This window comes from Leptosomus discolor, chromosome 3 (assembly GCF_034619465.1).
Source record: "Leptosomus discolor isolate bLepDis1 chromosome 3, bLepDis1.hap2, whole genome shotgun sequence".
NCBI lineage: Eukaryota > Metazoa > Chordata > Aves > Leptosomiformes > Leptosomidae > Leptosomus > Leptosomus discolor.
The window spans coordinates 82,833,839-82,840,679 of NC_141393.1; positions in this window are offsets into that span (position 1 = coordinate 82,833,839).

Here is a 6,841-nt window from a genome sequence, read left to right on the forward strand (position 1 = left end):
AAAACCTGCTCTGTAAATCCTCAGGCCCTTTTCTCTGTCATACTGGACCCTGCAGACCACAGGTGACAAGCTGTGTCTGTGGGATGTTGGCGCATTCCCCTGGTCATTATGACAAATCCAGCCCCCTTCATCAATCTGCCTGAAGAACTGCAGCAATTTCATCTCGTGCTTTTTGCAAAAAGCGATGCTAATACCAAGGCATAGACAATATATTTATGTTTAACATCCAATATATTTTCCCAGTTACAATCTTTCAAAGGAGCCTCTACACTGAAACACTTAGGGCTACCTAACTTAGAGTCCATGTCAATTCAGGTGGTTAAAAGAAGCTATTTCTTATCCATCTCCTTGTATATTTTATGTTAAAAAATGGTGACCCATTTTATAAATGAATTCTGTGGCTACTCTAATTTGAAACCAACCTTGATGCCTTGGGATAAAAGAGACAGCCCTCCAGAACAGGAGCCAGCAGTTCTAGACATTAGTTGAAGGACAAGATGAACCATCTCATATATATTACAGTCACATTGTCTTACTTCACTGTTTCCTAATTTATACACTGAAACAAAGCCAAATTGGAAATTTTGAGTTCTTTCTTTTGAGTAACCTAAACCCAAAGTCACATGAACAGGGGAAACACTGGGAGAGCTGAGATAAGTCACATGCCTATGTTTAGTACAATAACTTGCAAGTAAAAACATCCCTTTTCCTTCAACTGACTTCAAGTATATTAGACTTTTTGACTGGTTTTGTAAAACTGTCTCCCAGTAATGCAGTTCCTCCCTCTTTACTGTGCTGAGGTACACACAGCACTGCACAGATAAGGGCAGTGCTGGTGAAGGCGGTGTCAGCGGGCGAGCGTGCGTCTGTGCAAAGAGTTTCCCTGTTTGAGGGTGGGAAATGAATACAGCAGTCGGTCAGGCTGCCCGCCGTTCCATCTGTGATGCACAGAACCTCACGAGCTGGAAAGCAGGCAGAAAAGCACAAATTATCTCCCTTCGCAGTATCCCTAACACCGTATCGCCTCTGCCCAGTTGTCATCCTGTGGGCACAGGATTGTCAGCGGTCAGGAAACACGAAGGTTTCCAGAGAAAGCCAAGGCAGAACTTGTAAAAATCTTCTCTGGAAGCACAATCAAGCCCATACCCGTTTGCAAAGTACGTACTCAAAGTTGGGTTTTTTACACAGGATTATGCTGCTAACCCCCAGGAGGTCCCTGCAGGAAACCAACATGCACTGAGAACTTTAAAATAGGTAATAAATAGGTATAATAGGTCATAGGTTTAAAATAGGTACTGAAGAGCAATCTTTTGCACCCCTCCTCTTCCAAAAAAGAAATAAAGGAACAAAAATCCTAATGGTTCTTAATGTGTAAGATAAAAGCTAGTATTTTCAGAAGTTACCTTCAGGGGGTTGGATTTTTTCACTCCTTAAGTTTTTACACCGAATGCCAAATCCTATCAGGAAAAGTATGGAAAAAACCGGAGTCTGTGTTAGAGGACTGTCTGAAAATATGACAAAAAAGAAGATCATTTCTGTAATCCATGATTAGTTCCTGTCTTCTTTAGGAGTATTTCTGTATTGCTTATTTAGAAAGGACTCTAATATGTGTATTTGTCCAAAAACGTGCAGATGTATTATGCCTTTCCATTAACGCTTATATAAATTCGTGATTCTGTGATTGAGAAGAGAGGTTGGAAACAACATTTAAATTAACGTAATTTGAAAGATTTAGGAGTGCAAAACCTACAAAAAAGAATAGCTCTTGAAAATCCATTGTCATAAACATTGCCATTAACAAGTAGGTAATTTATTACATTAAAATTTCATTAACTATGTTCAGTCTAATTTTTCAGTGGAACAGAGAGTTACATTGTTTAATTGGTAAAGCCCAAGTAAATATTTGACAACTTTAGCATTTTGTAGCCTAGTTTATTTATAGATGGCTGTAATATTTTGAACATTAGGCTCAAGAGAAAAGATAAGATCAGAGTATTCTCCTAATAATGTAATGTACTGAAACATGTACGGTTATAAAACAAATCCGTGAAGTTGCTAGGTACTGCCGCGGGGGAAGGTTAATTAGCTATCAGTACTACAAAAGCTGCTGTCTGAACTGAGGACACAGAATGATTCATTTGTTGCCTAATTGAATGATTTAAGGCCAAGCCTGTGTACATTACTAACTTAGGACTGTAATTTACTACAATTTGGAGTGACAGAAAAATTGAGGGCCCTTCCATTTGACAAAAGCTCTACAAGGAAATTACCAAAAACATGTGCTACTTGCTTTTTTGTCGTTGTGTTACTATCGAGCTAAAGATCAGATTTCCGTTTGTAAACATTTAGGAACTTGTTAAAAACATCATCTTGAGAATGACCTAATCTCTCCAGAAATTCATATACAATGTTCACTTTAATTAAATTTACCCTACTCTGCTCTATACAAAGAGCAAATAATACATGTACGTGAAGTTTGTAGTATTAATAATTCTTGTGCATATTTGGACACACCTTCGTGGTGTGAGTTGTAGGGAGTTAAAGCTGAACTTTTGGCAACTGCCAAATCATTTCAGCACGTAAATAGTTCTGTTTGAATGTACCTGATTTCACACATACATGAAACTGATAGACACAGTACAGTATGTGTAAGTACAATATGTGTAAAATTAGGTTAAGAATCAGTAAGAAAGGCATAGAGAACAAAATGGAAAACTTCATTAAAACATTGGATAATAGCGTTCCGTTTGTCTCCTTTCTTCTGTTCAAGGAGAAATAGAATTGGAAAAGGTCTAACATGGATGATTGAAGATATGGAACGTGTTTTGTACTAGGACTAAACTAGGATCCTTTTTAGCCTGGACTGAAGAAGATGTGACAGAAGTCAACACAATCATGAGAGGCATGGAGAAAGTGACCGAGGGATGGTTATTCACAGTCTTCCGTAATGCAGAAATCTCGCTGGCATCACATGAGCTCTCCAAAGGACGGACCGAAAACAAACAAAAGGAGTACAGAAGTATTTCATTGCACAATAGGGAGCTGAATTACGGAGCGTACTGCCTGTGGACTGGGGGGCTGCCAAAAGCGCACTGTTTCGAAAAAATAACAGGGCAAAGTGACAGAAGAAAATCTGAGGGCTCCTAAAATTAATTATAATACCTCTGGCTGTAGGAGCAAAGCCATAAATCCGAGAGAAAAGGATGCCAAGAGTGGAAGTATGGCTTTATTATAACCTTGCCCAGGCCCTCACTGGCCAACTGGTGTGAGCCTGGTCTAGGCTATGAAAATTCATGAACAATTTGGTCGGTGCTTCAATAGTTAAGAAGTACGGTAGAGCTGTCCTAACACGATCCTGTCAGGGAGCAAACAGTAGCATATGTTGCTTTGTTACGACCTTTGAACCAGAAATGTTATATATTGTAGAGATTAGATAAGGCTTTTTTTTTTTTTTTTTTTTTTTTTTTTTTCTAAGCCAAGGTAAGAGAAATAACCATCTCCTCTCTTCAGCCGAAAGCCAGATTGCTGGAACAAACCCACGGGCTGAGCGGGGGCCGGGGGAGGGATGCGCAGGTTCTCTGCAGAGGCACCGGCGCTGCCGGCGGGGGCCGAGGCCCAGCCCCGGGGCTGCGCTCCCCGTTGAGGGGAGGGTTGACAGCCGCCCGGCTCCACTCACTAGCACCCCGCCAGCCTCCGGCACGTCCGAGGAGGCCCCGCCGAGCCCTTCGCCTCCCGCAGGCCGGGGCCGGAGGAAGAGGCCGAGCCCGCCGGCGGGAGAAGCGGTCCCGGTGGCGGGGAGCAGGCCGCGGGCTCCGCGCCGCAGCCTCGGCCCGGCCCAACCGTTATTCCCTGTCGGCTGCTGCCCGGGCTCTCAAGCCTGTTATTTTTCACCCGTTTCCACCGGGGCAGCGGGGCCGTTTCCCCGCTTTTGCCGGGTCCCCGCCGCGCACCGGCCGGCCGCCCCTACCTGCGCCGCCCCGGCTCTGGCGTCGCGCTGTTGTCAGGACAACGGGGCGGGCCAGGATTGACATTTCCGTCAGGCAATCAGCGCTCTGCTTTCCGAACCCGCCCCCCTCGAGGGGAAGCTGCTATTGGAGGGGGGGGTGTCCTTATAGGGAGGCGGGCATTCCGATAAAAACTACGCGTCCCAGCATGCTGTGCGCGGGAGGCCTGCAGCCTCTTGAGGGACGCGGGGCGCCGGGCATGATGGGGGCTGTAGGCGGCAGCGGCCTCTGCGGGCAAGCCGGCCAGCCACGGGCCCCCCGCCCCAGCAATCGTGTAAACCCAGGAGCCCCGGAGCACCCTTCGCTCTGTGTTTGTGGAGCACCCAATGCTGGTCCTTGGTGGCACACCAAAGGCCCGCCCACCCTCCTCATGGCAGCCAGGGGGGATCGTTGCTGTCTTAGAGAATCTGGGAATAGTTTGGGCTGGAAGGGACCTCTAAAGGCCACCCAGTCCAACCCCCCCGCCACGGGCAGGGACATCTTTAGCTGGACCAGGTTGCACCCTCCGTCCAACCTGACCTGGAGCGTTTCTAGGGATGGGGCTTCTGCCACCTCTCTGGGCAACCTGTGCTAGTGTCTCACCACCCATACAGTGAAGAATTTCTTCCTTCTAGCTAGTCTAAATCTCCCCTCTTTGAGGTTGAAACCGTTTCCCCTCGTTCCATCACCACACCCCCTGATGAAGAGTCCCACACACACACCTTCCCTGCAGCCCCTTTCAGCACTGGAAGCTGCTCTAAGGTCTCCCCGGAGCCTTCTCTTCTCCAGGCTGAACACCCCCAGCTCCCTCAGCCTGTCCTCCCAGCGGAGCTGCTCCAGCCCTCTCCAGTCCTTCTCTTCCACGTCTTTCTCTACGCCCAGGCCATCCCCTCTCACACGATGCCCGCTCCTCTCCTTGGTTTTTGCCTCGTCCTTACTTCACCATCTCTGTACCAGCGCTCACGCGGGTACTTGCAGCCGGAATTGGGCAGCTGGGGACAGGGTGAGGTATCGTCACCCGGGCGTTATCCCGGGCGCTACCTCCCGTCAGGCCGCAACACCCAAGGGATTGTTCCCGCCGTGCGGTGAAACTGGCCAAGACCCAGGACGGGAGACCGCTTCTTTGAAGTCCAGTTAATCACTTTAATAGCTTAATTGCATAGCAGTGGGATACCTTAAGCATGTCAGTCATCCCACTTAGTTCCCTGTGGCTGCCCTGCACAACTACAGTTCTGTGACCCAAAAGGGGGTTTTAATTACAGACGGGACAAGGCCAATCTGAACGTAAATGTTACATTTTAATCTTTTTTTTTTTCCCTCCTGATGCAGAAGGCTAAGTCAATCAATCTGATGACGACATTACCATCCTATAGCGAGCCTAGATATAGCGTAGGGAGCCCTCAGCCGCGCGGCAGGAGGGAGATGTGAAGGAGAAGGCGACAGAAGCCGCCCCTGCCTGCTTGCCCAGCCCAGCCCAGCACGGCCCGGCCCGGCCCGGCCCCCCCCCAGCCCGGCCCGGCCCCCGCGGCTGAGGGCGGTGTGGCGGAGCCCGGCGGAGGCCGGAGGCGTCCCCTCAGCGCTGCGCCGGGCGGGAGCGGGAGCCCCGGGCTCCGCGCCCGCCCCCCCCCCCCCCCCCCCCCCCGGCGCCATCAGCCGCCGGCCCCGCTGGCTGCCCGGGCAGGAGGAGGCCGGGAGCGGCGGGAGCCCGGCGGGAGCCCGGCGGGAGCAGGTAGGCTGGAGCCTTGTCTGTAAAAGCGCGGAGCGGGGCTGGGGGGAGCCGGCCTTGAACGGTGCCGGAGGAGGGACTCGTGTTCTGGCGTGTGCTTGAGGAGAGCGATGGGACCTTGCGCTTTCTTAAATATTAATCTTGGCGGTGATGGCTTGTGTGAGTTGTACGGGAAGCTTTTCTTAGGCAGATTGAAAATAATTCGTCTGATACGGCACGTCTTTAAACGCATTCACAACCGAGGCTGTCTCCCCTTCTGTCAACAGTCTTTTTGATCCGAAACAAATAGTCCTCTTAAGTACTTTACAGCGCATTTATGAAATGTTTGGGAGTCAGTGACGTTAGTAACATCCAACCATGGTGAATACTATCGAGAGTGATGCCTCAAATGCGTTTATGAGGTTCTCTTCTACTTTTCCCCCCCTCATCCTCATCTGAAATGTGAGCTAATCACGATGCTTGAATACAATCACCTTTTGGTCTTTTCGTGATCACCTTCCGTTTGCATTCAGTCTGTTACGGCTGAAGAGGTAGATAGAATTTGCTCAACGACAAGTTAATGCGCTCAGGTAGTTAATCTGAATTGCAGTTTGGCGTGCTGGGTCTCCATTTCCAAGAGCGAGGAATGCTAATACCAATGTCTAATAAAAATGCTGTCTGTCTTGAAAACTCCATTTCTTTCAAGGACTGGACAGCAGGCTGACAGCAGGGGAAAATACTAGCTACAGAAGTAGGTAAGTTTTCCAGAAGAGTGAATGTTCATGAGAGGCTTTTGGTACTCTTCTGGACACAGAAGGAAATGAGTCAGGATGTCTTGCATATATGATGTTTGGCCAAGCGGGAGAGGAAGAATTTTTCAGCGAGTGACTCCATAATTCCAAAAGGACAGAAATTCCATTATTAAATAAATGTCCTGACAGCCTGTCTGCAAATTTAAGAGCAACTTTTCTTTGGGTTCTGCAGAACACATGCAATATTATGAGGAAAGTCTTCAATTCAGTGTAGCGTGCAAGCGCCTTTCACGGAAGGCAAACCTCTTTGGAGTCCAGGTTGTCGGTGCAGACTGATCTGGTGCTACTGTATTCGTGCTTGTGTGATTTCCGACTGACATGGACTTCTTTTCTTTTCAGAA